The following is a 19,880-nucleotide window of genomic DNA, read 5'->3' on the forward strand; positions in this document are numbered from 1 at the left end:
AAGGCGGCGGCGGCGGCGAATCCGACTCCGAAGGCGACGCCGAAGGCGGCATTGGAGACGACATTGCGGGTAAGATATCCGGCGATGTTCAGGGTTTCGATTTGGCTGAGGTTCTTGTACATGCACACGTTTGTTTTGCTATCCGTGTGTGTGTGAGAAAAGCTGAGGAGTGAAAGAAAAGATATTAGTAATTGGGGTCACATGGCTTGCTGAAGAAGAAGAAGACGACGACGACAAAGAAGACGAAGACGAAGAAGAAAAATGTGGTGGGCGGGGCTTTGATTAGAGAATCACGTAACAATGTTGTTTTGGCCCACGGACCCACCCAATCGGTGTCTTTGCTATCGTCTAATATATTTCTGCGTTTTGATTAGGAATTCCGTGCACCAGAGCCAGAGGGTAGAAATAGAGATGATGGAGATGGTCCACCATTGCACAAATGGTCTAAATTCAGGACTGGATCAACTAGTGATGATTTTTTTCCAAGAATATTCTCACCACGAAGTCGACGCATGCATGCATAATTTGAAACTTCTGGGTGGCCTTTGATGTTGCCAATCTTATACCATGCCAAAACTCCCAACATCAACCGAGTTGGTTTTCTTGTATCACTGTGGCATATATGGAAGGACTTGAAGCAGATCGAGCTACACCACACATTGCATCTTCCCAAACAAAGATTTAATTTTCGGCTGTCAAGTGCTTGAAACGACCTTCATTAATTAATGGGAATATATATGTATTTGAAAATAATATTCTGAAATACGATGGTTATGTTTCTTCTGATTTCAACTGATTTAAATAAAACACCACAAAAACACATGTAGTTCAGATTATTGTTTCTAGAAAAAATAAAACAAAAGAAAAGAAATCGGAGAAACGTATGACTTTGTAGAAGTAATAAAAATGAATGAAATAAGTAATAAAGTTATACAAGATAAAGATAATATGATTTTGGGTAAATTACGCCCCATATACCCTACCCACCCCTAAAAACTAACCTGCGTGATTTTCAGCTCAATCTGGTGCTCTCTCCAAAACCAAAGGACTTTCCAAATGGAGAAACTGTTCTCGTGTTCCAACAATGTCGGACTTTGTTAATTTGGTAACCACCATCTCTTCTCTCTCTCTTTTTTTTTTTTTTAAAAAAAATCAACTTCAAAATATTTAAATTTTTTATTTTTTATATCACATCAATTATTTTTTTTATTACTATTCAAATAAAAAACTAACTATAAAACAAAACTTTTTATTATTTTCATACAAATTATTTTTACTTTATATCACATCAATCACTTCTTATTACTATTCAAAAACAAAATTTACCTCAACAATCTTTACCAAACACACTCGAAAACTTCGAAGAGACCTCAAGTTCAAGACTCTTATTTCGACTCAAAGCTCGAGTCGCTTCCAAGGGATATGCAGGTATTTGTTTGTTTATTTGTAATTATTGAAATCTCATTGATATGTTTTCCTTTCCTTTATTTTTAGAAACTTTTCGTAATTTTGAGATTATGGGTACCTAACTGTCTTGTAACTTTTGGTAACTTTTGCTATCCACTTAAAGCGTCTTGGGAGCTTCATATATTGTCTCGTTATCAATAGGAGAGACAAGTGATTCTCCATGCATTATTCACTCAGTGTAACCTTCAATAATCTCAACACCTGACGTTAAATGGGCAAATAAAACTTTACTGGACCATGATTTGCCCAACAAACACTTCTTACAAGGGCACACAATGACCCATTTTCTATTCTCATGTTCACGTGCAAATTTCACAAACGCCATAATCCTGGGAATTTACTCTCGCGAACTTTGCGGCAACTTCATCGAACTCTTGTCTATCTTTCTAACTACATCACATACTAGTCCAAATAGTTCGAGATAACATACCTCAATAGCAGAAAAATTCAAGATATATCTAAGACAATCCGCATATACTTTTTTCCAATACTATTCTTAGACAAAGACAAACATAATTACAACTTTCATTGAACAACAGTGAGAGGTGGGTAGAGATTTATTTCTCAAACTAACACTACAAAAATCACAACAATTGGACGCGTGTCTACAGTACCGATTACTGTAGACACGCATCCAATTAGACATGTGTATCTTAATACACGTGTCTAATTGTACCGTGTCCACAAATGGACGCGTGTATGTAATACACGTGTCCAATTGGACACGCGTATTTAATACGCGTGTCAAACTGTTATTTTTTTCCAAATATAATTTTTTTTAATTAAATAGAATTTCAACAATTGGACACGCGTATTTAATACGCGTGTCCAATTGGACGCGTGTATTTAATACGCGTGTCCAATTGGACACGTGTATTAAATACACGTGTCAAACTGTCATTTTTTCCCAAATATAATTTTTTTTAATTAAATAGAATTTCAACAATTGGACACGCATATTTAATACACGTGTCCAATTGGACGCGTGTATTTAATACGCGTGTCCAATTGGACACGTGTATTAAATACACGTGTCAAACTGTTATTTTTTTCCAAATATAATTTTTTTAAAATTAAATAGAATTTAAACAATTGGATACGCATATTTAATACGCGTGTCAAACTGTTATTTTTTTTCAAATATAATTTTTTTTTAATTAAATAGAATTTTAACAATTAGGGACGTGTATTTAAATACACGTCCCGGATTGGGCACGTGTACTGAGTACACGTGCCCAATTGTTTGGCCAGGACATGTATATGTGTTTTCTCCCGGTTATATGTGTTTTTTCCCGCTTATATATGTGTGTGTGTATATATATATATAATTTTTAAAATTCAAATAATATAATAATATAATAATAGATTATATATATATATATATATATATAGATCGGAAATGGGTAGCAGAAACCCATTTCCGATCTGAATTCTCTCTCTCTCTCTCTCTCTCCCTCTCCGTCACAGCCGCGCCGGCCAGCTTCCGGCCACCGCGCATCAGCCCTTCTCGCCGGTGAGACGCCCTCTCTCCACCTCTCTCTGCTCGGTTCTCGGTTCTCGGTCTCTCTCTCTCTACCTCTCTCTCTCTCTCCCTCTCCGTCACAGCCGCAGCGGCCAGCTTCCGGCCACAGCGCATCCGCCCTTCCCGCCGGTGAGCCGCTCTCTCTGCTCGGTTCTCGGTCTCTCTCTCTATCTCTCTCTTCCTCTCTATCTCTTTCTCTCTCTCTCTCTACCTCTCTCTCTCTCTCTCTCTCTCTGTGTATCTCTCCCTATCTCTCTCTGCCTCTCTCTCAGTATCTCTATGTCTCTCTCTCTACTCTCTCTCTCTCTCTCTCCCTATCTCTCTCTGCCTCCCTCTCTCTCTGGATCTCTACGTCTCTCTCTCTCTAATAATGTACCGTTTGTTTTTTTTGTATTTTTGTGGTCGGAAATAATAAAATTTGGAAAAAAAAACAAAAATTTATTAACCCAAATAAATTTAAATAAACAATAACAAAATTAAATTGAAAAAAAAAATTCCAAATTTAAGTTTTAAAAATTCAATTTGGATTTTTTTTTTTTAAAAAAAAAAAACGTTTTGACACATGTATTTAAATACACGGACACCCCCATATGGCCAAAAGCCCCATTTTGGCCATATGAGTGGCTAAGGCAACTCCTTTTTCTTTTTCTCCCCCTTTTTTTTTTTTTTTTTTTTTTTTTTTTTTAACGTTTTTCCTATTTTTTTAACAAGTGCATTTTGGGGATTAACACGTGTATATAGGAGTAATTTTAGAAATTTTGTACCAAAAAATGCCTATTTTTTTTTTCTTTTTTTAAAAAGAACAATAGCTATGTTTATTTTACTGCATACTTTTTCCTGCATAAATTTATACTTTTTAAAAGGATTATTGTAAAAACAGTTTATGCATGAATTAAAATTAATTTATCCTTTTAGCAGGTAATGATAATATCTTTAGTCTCTGAAATTGAGAGAGAGAGAGAGAGATAATTATGGTACCTTGTTATTGTAATTTGATTTTTTTAGGTTTATTTTTATTAAGTTTTTATGGGGACCGACCTAGTATCACAGATCAACTAACAATGATCCATAACCAACTACTTTAAGCAAATCTAAAAAGAGTTAGACGAACCTACTAATCAGTAATCAAGCAAATAGCTCAATCTCTATTATCACGATTCACCTTCCACAAGAAAGAAAAACTTATATACTGTGAGCAAACATCATGGTTTTGATGAGAGAGCTTGAAAATATGAACAAGAAGGATGTTTAGGCGCCCAAATAACTGGAGAGAGAGATCGAGAGAGGCAGCAATATATATATATTGCCTTTAAAGTCCTCCACAAACATGTCAAATATCTAGCTAACCAACCAACACATCTTCTGTGCAAACAGAAACTTTTTCCCCGATGGCACATACCAATTGGTGTTTGCAATTCATGCAGAAAGACATAATTCCGTACAAATTGAAAGGGAGATGACCAGAACACCAAGTTGTATTCCTTTATATAGCTTGTACAGAGAGTTTGAATAAAATTTTTTTGTTTCCTTAACTATCGACCCTTGGTTTTATAACCTTAAAGCTCTTCTACCTTGTTATGTTTCTTTAGGCAACCCAAACACTAAACCAGTTGCTTCATAAAAATTTCCTGCATGCTATGTGATAGAAGTTCTGAATATATTCACCAAATAAATCATAGATGAGGTCATCTACTGAGATTTTATTGTTCCCTTGGTTTGAACAAATGGTAAGAAGAAACTTTCTCATTAGATATGCTATTTAAACATGAAGGCTCCAACTTGAATGATATGTGAAAACATTATGGAGAGATGGAAATGTTAAAGTACTCACTACTAAAAAAACAACAATTGGCCGCGTGTCTACAGTACCGGTTACTATAGACACGCGTCCAACTAGCCACGTGTCCTTCAGACAATGTGGCTAGTTGTATAAATAACCCAATTGGCAGCGTGTAATTAATCCACGCGGCCAATTGGACACGTGTATTAATCTACGCGTCCAATTGGACGCATGTAAAAATACACTCGTCTAATTGGACACGTATATTTTATACACGCAGCAGGCTGGACACTTGTTTTAAATACACGTGTCCAATTGGACGCGCGTATGAAATACACGTGTCCATATTTTGCCACGTGTTCTTCATACACGTGGCCAAATGTTATTTTTTTTTTTCCAAATATTTATTAAATAAAAAAAAAATTGTTTTGTGTTCATTTTTATTTTTTATTTTTTATTTTTTTTAAAAAAACTCCTTATTTTATTAAGTATATATCATAAGTACGTAAACCCTAACCTAATTTACATATTGTACTATATGCATAATTAAACCAAATAGTTCAAATTAGGGTTTAGTTTTGTACACCATCAACGTTTAGAAAAAAAAAAAAAAAAAAATTAAAACATAACAAAGTTAAAAAACCTATAATTAATACTATATATATATATATATATATATATATATATATATATATATATATATATATATATATATATATATATATATATATATGCATGTAAACGGTTTAAAAACTATATATATTTATAATGACTTGTATATATATACCATAACCTTGCTATCTATGGTTATATATAGTAAATGCAATTATTTTGAGGGTTACGTGCTACATAATAAATTAAATACTTATGGTTTAGTCCCTTATATAGTACATACACTTAGGGTTATGGTTTATAGCTATATATAGTATATATACTTAGTACTAGGGTTTATAGCTATATATAGTATATATACTTAGTGTTAGTGTTTATCGATATATATATAGTATATACACTTAGGATTGGGGTTTATAGCTATATATAATATATACACTTAGGTCAATGGCTATATATAGTACATACACTTAGGGTTAGGGTTTATGGCTATATATAGTATATACACTTAGGGTTAGGATTTATAGCTATATATAGTATATATACTTAGGGTTAGGATTTATAGCTATATATAGTATATATACTTAGTGTTAGGGTTTATAGCTATATATAGTATATATACTTAGTGTTAGTGTTTATCGATATATATATAGTATATACACTTAGGATTGGGGTTTATAGCTATATATAATATATACACTTAGGTCAATGGCTATATATAGTACATACACTTAGGGTTAGGGTTTATGGCTATATATAGTATATACACTTAGGGTTAGGATTTATAGCTATATATAGTATATATACTTAGGGTTAGGATTTATGGCTATATATAGTACATACACTTAGGGTTATGGTTTATAGCTATATATAGTATATATACTTAGGGCTAGGGTTTATAGCTATATATAATATATACACTTAGGAGTAGGGTTTATAGCTATATATAGTATATACACTTAGGAGTAGGGTTTATAGCTATATATAGTATTTACACTTATGGTTTATAACTATATATAGTATATACACTTATTTCAATGGCTATATATAGTACATACACTTAGGGTTAGGGTTTATGGCTATATATAGTATATATACTTATGGTTAGGATTTATAGCTATATATAGTATATATACTTAGGGTTAGGGTTTATTGATATATATGGTATATACACTTAGGGTTAGAGTTTATAGCTATATATATTATATATACTTAAGGTTAGGATTTATCGTTATATATAGTATATACACTTAGGGTTAGGGGTTTTAGGGTTTATAGGTATATATAATATATACACTTAGAGTTATGGGTTATAATTTAATTGATTTTACATTTTATGAATAATAATGTCAATATTTTTTCACGTGTCATTATTGTACACTTTTAAATATAACATTAAATCTTAGATTGATTATAATTAGATTGTTCCGATATTATAGAAATTCGAATGAATTTGGCTTATGTGCTGTTACAAAAAACTACAGTATATTTACTCTAACTAAACAATTGGAAAATTGAAAAAAACTATAGCGTATATCTTATAGTTTTTTTACGGCATTTCAGTCGAATTTTATTCAATCAAGTTAAAGAGAGAATCTCCTCAAACAATTAAAAAATTAAAAAGCTAAATGTTGATTTTTCTCATTCTTTAAAGAGAAATGTTTATGGTTGTATATATATATATATATATAATATACTTATATAGCTATATATAGTATATAGTATATACACTTAGGTTTATGGTTTATAGCTATATATAGTACATACACTTAGAGTTAGGGTTTATGGCTATATATAGTGTATAGGCTTATGGTTTATAGATATATATAGTATATACATTTAGGGTTAGGGTTTATAGCTATATATAGTATATAGGGTTAGGGTTTATAGATATATATATAGTATATACATTTAGGGGTGTCGTTTATAGGTATATATGTACATACACTTAAGATTAGGGTTAAGGTTATGGTTTATGGCTATATATAGTATATACACGAGGAGGTTAGGGGTTTTAGGATTTAATTTTATGGTTAGGGTTTAGTTTTAATTTAGGGTTTAGTATAGTATATATATATATACTTAGTGTTAGGGTTTAAATTTATGGTTAGGATTTAGTTTTAATTTATAGTTTACGGTTTAGTTTTAGGGCTTAGGGTTTAACAATGTGTACATTACATACACTTAGGGTTGCATGGTTTTTTTTTTTTTTTTTTGATGAATAGGGTTGCATGGGTTTGTATTTGTAGCACGTGAATAAATTATATATACATTTATATAAATAATAATTTATATATAATTATAATATATTTTTTTTATTAAAAAACTAATACAATTGGAGACTTGTATTTTAAATATATGTCTCCAATTGAAGACGTGGCATAATACCACGTCTTCGATTGGACACGTGTACTACGTACACGTGTCCAATTATTTGGCCAGGCACACTGCGCAGGAGTTCTCCCGCGCGCCACCTGGCCAAACAATGGCCACTTTTTTATTACTAATTTTTTCAAATTTATATTAATATAATATAATATATATATATATATATATTATAGAAATGGGTAGCTTCCTCTGGAAGCTACCCATTTCTTACGATCTCTCTCTCTCTCTCTCTCTTTCCTTCGAGCTCAGCCCGTTCCAGTGCCTCGCGGCCTTGTCTCCGCCGTGGTGACCGTCCACCACCGATCACCTCTCTTTCTCACCGGCTGTTTCTCTCTCTCTCCCTCTCTCTCACGTATATATACACCGGATCTTAGCTCTCTCTCTCTCTCTCTCTACTGGGACTACTCTCCGGCAGCTGGGCACGGCTGTGCGTCGATTTGCTCTGGTAATGGTCATTTTGCTTTAGCTCTCTGTCTACTGGTTTCTACATATATACATGTAGATATTTTTCTCACTTTTTTTTCCTTTTTTTTCCTCCATATATGCAGGTATATATATAAGCAACCCTAAATTCATAAACCCTGAAATTTATTGTGAGTATTTTGTGTCTCATTGTTTGTATTTATTTTTTTCTTCTACATGTATATCCAGCCGTGTGCATTTGTTCATTTCCTTGTGATATTGTTGAGGATTGTATTTTTGTTTGGAGTACTGGCCGGCAAACAACGTTGTTTGTAATAATTTTTTTATTATTCCTATTATTTTTATGCCAATGTTACTGACTTATTGTAATTTGTATACATATAATTTGGTTTTTTTTTTTTTTTTTTTTTTTTTTTTTTTTTTTTTTTTTTTTTTTTTTAACAATGCTGCATGTATTGATTATTGGTTATTACACATTTGATGAAATTTTTGTGTACACCTTCGTATTTTTGTGTCATTTAGGGTTTTTTTTTTTTTTTTTTTTGGAAGCCACTTATTTTTTCACTATGTTGTTTTGTTTTTATTGTTTATAATTTTTTTGTTCTAATGGTTGATTTGAGAGGTTTTATATACATATTTTAATGTGTTATTATGAATTCAGGAGTTTTTTTGTTAGTGGAAAAAATCAAACAACATCCACTATTTAGTTTCCCGTTATAACCAACGATGACAGTTTTGAAAATTATAAATTAAAAAAAAAATATTTGTTTGAATAAGAATTAAAGAAAAAAATTAAAATTGACCGTCTACTTTTTAAGAAATAGCTAAACTCTAACCCTAAACTTTAAATATTTAAAGTTTAGGGTTAGAGTTTAATCCTAAAATCATAACCGTAAAACCAACACAAACCCTTAAAAAAAAAACACCAATACAAACCCGTAAAAAAATTCAAAAACTCTAAACCGTAAATCCACAACCCTAACCCTAAACCCTAAATCCTTCAAAACAAACAAAAACCCTACACCCTTAAAAAGAAACTAAAACCCTAACCCCAAACCCTTTAAAAAAAAAAAAAAAAAACTAAAACCCGAACCCTAAAACCCTTTAAAAAAAAAAAAAAACACTAAAACCCGAACCCTAAACCCTTTAAAAAAAACAAACTAAAACCCAAACCCTAAACCCTTTAAAAACAAAAATCTGAACCCTAAACCCTAAACCCTAAAAAAAATATATATATATATATTAAAACCCTAACCCTAAACCCTTAAAAAAAAAAAAAAAGAACTAAAACCCTAACCCTAAACCCTAAACCATAGGAAAAAAAAAAAAAAAACAAAACAAAACAAAAATCCGAACCCTAAACCCTAAACCCTAAACCTTTAGGAAAAAAAGAACTAAAACCCTAACCCTAAACCCTAGGAAAAAAAAAAAAAAAAAAAATCTGAACCCTAAAAAAAAAAAAAGGTAAAACCCGAACCCTAAACCCTAAACCCTTTTTTTTTAAAAAAAGAACTAAAACCTTAACCCTAAACCCTAAACTCTTAAAAAAAAAATAATAATAAAAAAAAAACTAAATCCCGAACCCTAAACCGTAAACCCTTTAAAAAAAAAAAAAAAACAACTAAAACCCAAACCCTAAACCCTAAACCCTTAAAAAAAAAAAAAAAAAAAGAACTAAAACCCTAACCCTAAACCCTAGGAAAAAAAAAAAAAAAAAATCCGAACCCTAACCCTAAACCCTTAACAAAAAAAGTACTAAAACCCTAACCCTAAACCCTAAACCCTTAGGAAAAAAAGAACTAAAACCCTAACCCTAAACCCTAAACCCTAGGAAAAAAAAAAACTAAAACCCTAACCCGAACCCTAAACCCTTAAAAAAAAAAAAAGAACTAAAACTTTAACCCTAAACCCTAAACTCTTAAAAAAAAAATCTAAAACCTGAACCCTAAACCCTAAACCCTTTAAAAAAAAAAAAAAACCAAAAACCTGAACCCTAAACCCTTTTAAAAAAAAAAAACTAAAACCCGAACCCTAAACCCTAAACCCTTTGAAAAAAAAAAACTAAATCCCGAACCCTAAACCCTTTTAAAAAAAAAAAACAAAAATCCGAACCCTAAACCCTAAACCCTAAACCCTTTAAAAAAAAAAAAAAAAAAAAAAAATTTAAAACCCGAACCCTTAAAAAAAAAAGAACTAAAACCCTAACCCTAAATCCTAAACCCTTAAAAAAAAAAAAAAAAAAAAAAAAAGAACTAAAACCCTAACCCTAAACCCTAAACCCTAGGAAAACAAAAAACAAAAATCCGAACCCTAAACCCTAAACCCTTAACAAAAAAAGTACTAAAACCCTAACCCTAAACCCTAAACCCTTAGGAAAAAAAGAACTAAAACCCTAACCCTAAACCCTAGGAAAAAAAAAAAACTAAAACCCTAACCTTAACCCTAAACCCTTAGGAAAAAAATAACTAAAACCCTAACCCTAAACCCTAAACCCTTAGGAAAAAAATAACTAAAACCCTAACCCTAAACCCTAAACCCTAGGAAAAAAAAAAAAACAAAAATCCGAACCCTAATCCCTAAACCCTTAAAAAAAAAAAAAAAAAAAAAAGAACTAAAACCCTAACCCTAAACCCTAAAAAAAAACCAAAAAACCCTAAACCCTTTAAAACTAACAAAAACCCTAACCATAAACCTGAAACCCTTAAAAAACAGTAAAACCTAAACCCTAAAACCATAACCGTCAAATTGTAACACATGATCTTCCTTTTTTACAAGTTTATACTGTAAGAAATATGATATGTCTAGGTCTCTTACTCCTACACAGAGAAATATGGACAAGTCTTGGATGTCAGCACGTAGGGGTATGACAGAGTATAACGACAGGTGTAGGGCATTTGTTGCATTTGCCTTTAGTAAATGTACGGCTGTCGATTGAAAAATTTACCGTCCATGCAAGTAATGTCGAAATAACCAGCGTCACACTCCAGATTACGTTCTTGCCCACCTGACAGGAGGTAGGGGGATGAGTCCGGGATACAATTTGTGGTATATGCACGGTGAGACCATGAGCGGGTCTATTGTTCCTAGTCAGCGTTCGAGTCATCCTAGTGGCACAGATCTGGCTGCCGGTAGCACTGAACAGGGTGAATTCACTAAACAGGAGGGGTGACATGCACGCCATGTTGCGTGACGCCTTCGGCATGCACGATGTTCCTGAAGCCTTCAGTACGGATCCGCAACAAGTTGACGAAGGAACCTCTTGCAAGGATGCATTGAAGTACCAAGAGTTGTTAAAGACTGCAGAAAAGCCACTTCACTTTGGTACCAAGCATAGTAAATTGAGTGCTACTGTACACATGTACAATTTGAAGTGCATGGGAGGTATTAGTAACAAAAATTTTTCAGACATTCTCGAGTTTATCAACCAACTGTTGCCTCCTTGCGATGAGACTTTGCCAATTAATACGTATGAGGCGAAGAAGTTCCTAAGTTCCATGGGTCTAGGGTATGAGAAGATTCCGGCGTGCCGTAATGACTGTATGTTATTCTTGAAAGACAATAAAGACTTAGATTCATGTGCCGTTTGTGGAGAATTTAAGTGGAGGGCTGATACACATGTAGATGAGGATGGTGAGGTCATAACATCGAGGAAAAAACGTCCAGTGAAGATGTTGAGGTGGTTTCCACTCATCCCACGGTTACAGAGGTTATTCATGTCTGAGCATACTGCGCCATATATGAGATGGCATGCAGAAGGCCGCACTAGGGATGGCGTTTTGAGGCACCCGGCCGACGGTGAGGCATGGAGATCGTTTGACATTTTACATCTAGATTTCATGGTAGACAGCAGGAACGTTCGGCTTGGTTTGACAGCAGATGGATTTAATCCTTTTGGGAACATGAGCACATCCCACAGCACCTGGCCCGTAATGCTTGTGCCGTACAATCTGCCTCCTTAGATGTGCATGAAACAGACGTTGTTCATCCTGTCACTGGTTATCCCTGGACCGAGCTCACCTAGTATGGATATTGATGTCTACCTTCAGCCATTGATTAATGAGTTGCTGGAATTGCGGAATGTTGGGGTATAGACATTTGATGCTTTAAAGATGGAAAATTTTAATATGCGAGCTCAGTTGATGTGGACAATAAACGACTTACCAGCGTATGCAGATTTATCAGGTTGGCCTAACAAGGGTGTGAAGGCATGTCCTTGTTGTATGCATTCAACACGTTCTAAATATTTAAAGAATGAATGTAAATTTTGCTATATGGGACACAGGCGATACTTGCCAACTGAACATCTGTGGCGGCTGAACAGAAGAACATTTGACGGTACTGAAGAATTTGACAGCGCGCCAAATGTGCCAAACGGAGATGAGATCCTCCAACAGTTAGACGGAGTTGCGTTTGGGGATGAGAATGCGGGTAAGAAAAGGAAACAAAAGAAGCGGAAGACGAGTGCAGCAAGTTCTGATGATGTGTTGTGGAAGAAGAAAAGTATTTTTTTTTAGATTGCCGTATTGGAAAAACAATTTGCTTCGGCACAATCTTGATGTCATGCACATAGAAAAAAATGTCATGGATAATATACTTGGCACTATTTTGGATATCAAAGGGAAAACAAAGGACAACCTGGCAGCTCGGCTGGACTTGAAGGAAATGGGGTTGAGACCTAAGTTGCATCCGTTCACAGCCGCAAATGGTAAGACATATATGCTTGTCGCCTGTCACACCATGTCTAGGGAGGACAAAGAAATTTTTTTGAAGGTTCTTCGAAATGTAAGGGTCCCAGACGGATACGCCTCGAACATTTCATGGTGTGTTCGGCTCCAGGACCGTACAATTTCAGGGTTGAAGAGCCATGATAGCCACATACTGATGCAACAGCTTCTCCCAATTGCATTGCGTCAATCATTGCCAGACAAAGTGGTTAGACCTCTTGTGGAGATTTCTGCATTTTTCAGAGGCATATGCTCAACCAAGCTAACACAAGATGAGATGGACCGACTGCAGGGTGACGTTTGTATAACGTTGTGCAAGCTAGAACAGGTATTTCCTCCAGGGTTTTTTACCAGCATGGTCCACTTGGTCGTGCATCTTGTGCGCGAGTGTAGACTCGGCGGACCCGTGCAGTATAGGTGGATGTACCCGGCAAAGGTAAAATTCCGTTAGTAAAATTTTGTTGATTTAATTGGTTCGCTAAACGATGTCAATTTATCGTCGTGTATGTGTGAACACTAGGAGTCTTGGGAGTTTTAAGTTTAATGTGCGCAATAAAGCAGCTCCTGAGGGGTGCATTGGAGAGGGGTACATAGCAACGGAGCTGATAACGTTATGTTCTAGGTATCTGAATAACGCACCAACCTTTCACAACAGACCTCAGAGAAATCCTGATGGATCCAAGGGAGCGGGCACGTGAGTTACCCTGAATCGGTTGACAATGCACCAGATTCATCATTATATTGTGTTCAACTCTGACGAGTTTCACAATTTGCGGATGTAAGTAGTGTTTATATATTTAATAGAATTTCTCTTAAAAATATTAATAAATATTATTACGTAATTGTATACACTGCGTGTAGTATGCACAAAGACGCGCTTAGGCGATCATGCACTAGGGGTCGCATCACGGAGGCTCTTATTGAAGCACAGCATCATGAGCAGTTCTGTGAATGGTATCGTGCATATGTAAGGAAATAGTGGTAATTTTGAAATTGAAAAAATTTATGCGTGTTCAGTGTAATTAACCAATGTAGTCTTCAATATATGTAGTTATAACATAGGTTGATGGCCTGGACGATTAACGTAGGGAGGAATTGGGCCACAAATTGGTTATGCGCTGTAGAGGGTTGAAGGAGACAGTAGTCAAGTACAATAGGTACGTGGTAAATGGAAAACTGTTCTGCACGCTTGCCCATGATGTGGGAAGGAGGACTCAGAACAGCGGCGTATGTGTTCCAACCGTTGACAGCGAAACGTACTACGGGCAGTTAACCGATATAGTTGAGGTCGAGTACTATGACAGGACTACGTACGTCCTGTTTAATTGCAATTGGGCAGACCCCACGATGGACAGAGGGTTCAAAATAGACGAGTATGGCCTAGTGTTTGTCAACTTCAATCACCTCGTCCACAGGGGAGAATTGATTCAGGACGAGCTGTACGTGCTTACATCTCAGGTAGATCAAGTATTCTACGTCGAAGATGGAAGGAACCCAAATTTGGTTTGTCCAGTTAGGACCAAACCACGCAACGTGTACGACGTTGGTCAGGGGGAAAGGAGTAATGAGGCAGGTACAACCTTTCATGAGTGCGTACTGCTCGTACTAGCCACTGATGACATAGCAAATACGAATGATGAATTTGAGTACGACAGACCCGACATTGATCTGATTGAAGCTCCCGTAATACAATGATTGATATATTTATTGTTAGTATAATTCGCTTGAACTCAATACACTTGTTTTAATTTGCATAAATTTTATTGTATAATTTGCATTTTCATTAATAATATATAAAATACAAATTTTAATTAATTTGTCAACGTTTGTTCACAGGTACCGATGGATCAGAGACCCCCTCCTTGTGCACATCGGGCACCCCGCCCACCCGTGCCCCCCATGACCACGCCCATAGATTCGACGGCATTATATACTGTGGCGTGGCCACACCACCCAGATGTCGCTTACAGACCGTTGTTACCGGGTACGGTGGCCGTGCCCACGTCAGATCACGGGCAGACCAGCATAGCTGGATGTTTCAGTTCTCCATATTCGGAGCCCCCGACATTATCTCAGATAGGGTTCACCCCACCAGGTAACGTGGCTCGATGGTGGGTGCGAGAGGGGATGGGGCCACATGGTTATGCGCCGTACTTTTCGTATACATATACTGCACCTACGTCGTGTAACCCTGATAGTGAGACACAGGATAATAGGTTTCTCCTGTCACAGACCGAGGAGATGCAGATGCCGGCTGTGGGGTTGGGACAGATGCCAACACAGGCGGCGATGCAGGGCCAGATTATGGGGTTGAGACAGATGCCAGTATCGGCAGCGAGTCAGGGCCCGGGGCCTAGAGAGAGCCAGGTGCCTTTATCTGGTGAGAGCCAGGTGCCACTGTCCGATGAGAGCCAGATGCCAGATGCCAGATTTGGGGGGGAGCCAGCTTCCCCATGAGGGGGACGTTGCGATGTTGGGTCCCGATGATTTGGCCCCCGATAACCCCTAGGATATGCTTTCAGAGGATGATGAGCAGCCTCCCCCAGCGGGAGGGGTTGGCGAGGAGGTCGCAGGCAACCTAGCGACCCAGCGCATAGAGATTTACCAGATTCTGTTGATAGGTAAATACATATTTAGACATCATTAAGACTCATATTATGTTACCGAAAATAAATATTAACTTTGAAAGAAAAATAAATTGAATTTTACAATTTATTAATATAATTATGTTTTTTAGTGTTAAACAATTAAATGTTGTATATTTTTTTCATTAGGGTACAACCCAAACGGGAGCATATATTACGAGGTGATTAGGGACCCAGAGAGAAATTGGGTGCTCCCGAGGGGGAAGAAGATTGTGTTGTAGTACAATGCTGCGATACAACCTGTAGGATGAGCTTGCAATCGTTTTAGGCGGGTTAAGGGCATGCTTATCAGGAGCGGGTCCTTCATTCATATGCGGGACGAATGGGCGAAAGTAGATAAGCAGATTAAGAAGACTATGTGGGACGCGTTGATGGTATGGTTATGAATCTAATTTATTTATTTATTTAAATTAAATCTAAGATTAAGTTTCTCTTGAACTTTTGAAATTAATGCTTACATTGAATGTGCAGGAGGAGTTCTATCAACCTGTATCAGTAGATGAGCGCAGCCGCGCAGGGCACAACAGGAAGCGTGGAATGATATTGGCCGCAAGCACCGCTCGTGGAAGTCGAAGTTCAAAACCAAGCTAAAAATTCGAGACGGTGACACACCCGATATTATACGTGCGAGAGTGCTAGTCAGATTTTTGGAGAAGTATGACGCAGGAGATGTGGAGTTCCTGCTGACCGACTGGTGCACTAAGCAAAAAAGGGTATGTAGGTCTTTGATTGTATGACATAAAAATGTTGTGTTTTTTAATAACAGTTAATTTAATTTTGATTACTAATTTAATTGTGTCAATGCTTACATTTTTACCATCATGTTCAATGCATAGGTGACCTCTGAACGGATGAAGCGTTTGCACGAGCAGAATGACCTCCCCCATTGTATGGGATCTAAAAGTTATGCTAGATTTAATCACGAGGTATGAACAAATATATGTAAATACAATATTTGTTGCCAATTGTTGCTAATTGTCACTATTTTCTCGCTCTCTGTTTGTTATATATTTCAACCGGATGGTGATAGGCATGTACATCTGGCACGCCCCCCACTCGCGCCGAGTCGTTCGTGAAGACGCACACAAGGAAGGATGGCACTTACCTGAATGAACGCACATGGATCCTATGCGTATGCTACTGATCTATTTTACTAATATTTTCTAAGTTATGTTTGTGATATGACATTATTTAATATATGTGTATTTTATATTGATGATGTACAGGAGAGGATGGCGCAGAATTTATCCACTGATCCCGCTGCCACGCAGAGCATCTCACAAGACACGGTGCGTTGGGCACCGAACGACGCGTATGAACAGGCGATTGGGAGGCCTGAGTACGCGGGGAGGGTTCGATAGGTTGGGCCGAACGTTACTCCTGTTCATGGGACGTGTTTTGCGTACAGGTCTCGTTCACAGGGGGCTCCATCAAATGGCACGTCCCAAGCTTTGGCTGAACATGCCCGGGAGGTGGCGGATTTGCGGGAGGAGCTACGTGCCGAGCGAGAGAGAAACGACATCTTGGATCAACGCATGCGAGGGTTCGAAGCATTCATGTCCTCTATGGGAGTATCGCATGGCACAGGAGGTGCTCAGCAGTCTTCACCTGCAAACGTAAGTAGCACGTCATCAGTTAGTAGTGCATCTGCAGGTATGATTCATATTGTGTATACGACATAATTATTTTAAATTTCTTTTCATTAATTGTCATACTTTGCGTAAAGTATTATATATTATAATTGTTTTTATTATTTGTAGGTAATGCGACAACAATTGGTCCGTTGTCGCCCTCTGGATGACGGCTGAGCCAGCACTCCCCTGTCGGAACACCATCGCCTATTAGACCGTCCCTTGCGCAGCAATTGCCGGGTGGCCAGTATACTCCTGTGACGGTACCGCAGAGACGCCCTTCAGATTCGTAGATATTTTATGTAATTATTTTTGGCTTGTAAAGATATGTGTAGTTAACAAATACGTTATTAATTATTGATATGTGTAATTTCATTTTGTTCTATTTTGGGGTAAAATAGATTTCGCGATATTTTAGGCCGACAATAACAAAATTACTGTAAAAAAAGAAATTACAAAACAAATTTCAAAAATAATTAGCCTAAATAAAAATACAATTAGGTATTTAAAAAATAATACAATTAAAAATTAAATTAAATAAAAATACAACTAAAAATTAAATGAAATAAAAATACAATTAAAAATTAAATGAAATAAAAATACAATTAAAAATTAAATGAAATAAAAATACAATTAAAAATTAAATTAAATAAAAATACAATTAAATTTTGAAAAAAGAATAAAAATAAAAATTAAATCAATTCGAAAATTATATTAAATAATTATATTTAATATATTAAATAATTATATTTAATATATTAAATAATTTTATTTAAATAAAAAATATAATTAAAAAAAGGAAAACAGTCTGCCACGTGTACCATAAATACATGTGGCCAGGCTGCCACGTGTATTATGTACACACGGCAGACTGTCTGCCACGTGTATTAATACACGTGTCAGACAATCTGACACGTGTATTACAGTACACATGTCCAATTGGACACGTGTATTACTGTACGCGCGGCCAAATGTGCATTTAGCTACACCCGGATCTAACACGCGTGGAACACGTGGTCAATGATACGTGGCCACCTGGTAGCCACGTGTACAGTGTCTGTACACGTGGCTAGATGAACATGGCAAAATGCTGGTTTTTTTTTTTTTTTTTGTAGTGATTTTAGAGTACTTTAGCATTTAGAAAGAGGGGAAATTGCTTGGTGGTACACATAACTAACATGTAGGATAAATATTCCCAGAAAATGAGATTAATCTTAGGATAAATACACATGTTTATCAGTTTTACCATAAATTCAGTCTGAATTGCATACAATTCGAACAGAAAATGAGATTAATCACATGAACACAAAAAAAAAAAGCCAAAAAATGAGATTACCTATACACCGGGCGTCGGGGGTGGGCTCCCGGGGCTCCTACCTGCAGGGACGTGTCGAGTGTCGCCAGAGAAGGTGAGGGCAGGCCGGCGTCTTCTCGATCTGACAGAAATAGGGACCGGACGGAGTACAAGCTAGAAAGAGCGTAAGAGAGATAGCCAGCCGATGGATCCTAAGCTAGAGAGAGAGACAGAGAGTGCCGGCCGAACTTAGTGAGAGAGAGCGCTGGAGAATGGGTCGGTAGACGGCCGCTAGCCAGATGAGAGAGAGAGTGAGATCCTGAGCTAGAGAGAGAGTGAGAGAGCTAGAAGGGGGGCGGAGATCGAGCTAGGGTGAATTACTGCTTTTAGAATTAGGGTTACAGACGGTTGTTAAAAAACCGTCCGGAATTTTCGATAATTAGAAAAATATAGACTGTTTTTTAACAACCGTCGATGTATTTCTAGACGGTTGGTAAAAAAACGTCCGGAATTAGAAAATTCCAGACGGTTTTCTCACAACAGTCAATATATTTGTAGACGGCTATATTCAAACCTTCCGTAATTTCTAATTACGGACTGTCAATTTATAACCGTCTGGAATTTTATAATTCCTGATGGTTTTATTAAAACCGTCTGTATTTTTTTTTTCCTGATGGTTTGAAAAAAAAAAACCGACTATAATTATTTTTTTATAGAAGGTTTAAAAAACCGTCTATAAAAAAACTATCCAGAAATCCCCTTTTTTTGGTAGTACTTCCAGTAATTAGCAGCTAGATTTGTCTAGTGAAACTGTGATTGTAATCTCGAATCATGCTTGACAAGACTATATATATAGTTTGAAAATCTAACTTTCAGGAAGCAAATTTTCTTGCAGAATGGTCCAGCTGGCCAACAATATTTTGGACGAATACAAATGAATAACCATGTTGAACGAGTAATATATGTACGTTGACGTTGATGGTGATGCATGCTTTCTCTCTAAGATAAGATTTTATGGCCACGGTTCCTTGTCAACCTTTTCAAGCACCCTTTTTTCTTCATTGCCCACAGAGAGAATGATTTGATTCATTAACTTCTTTTCTATATTGGATTGCTCCATTGAAATTGATGATATTAAAAAAATATGGCTGAAGCCATGAGAATGGCCAGCACAAAGAATGTCTTCAGGGACTTCATGTCTTGTACGTGGGCACGTGTGTTTGTGTATAACGTAAGAACTGGGAATGAATTAGGTGAAGAAAATGGAGAGAATTTGAATGCTGTTGATGGAAAGAATGGAGGGAAGTAGAGGTATTTATAGAGAAAAATGGAGGCTGAAGGAGGTAAACGTGTTTGGTTGAAAAAGAATAAAATGCATATATTCTATTCTAATG

The sequence above is a fragment of the Alnus glutinosa genome, chromosome 3, assembly GCF_958979055.1.
Source record: "Alnus glutinosa chromosome 3, dhAlnGlut1.1, whole genome shotgun sequence".
NCBI lineage: Eukaryota > Viridiplantae > Streptophyta > Magnoliopsida > Fagales > Betulaceae > Alnus > Alnus glutinosa.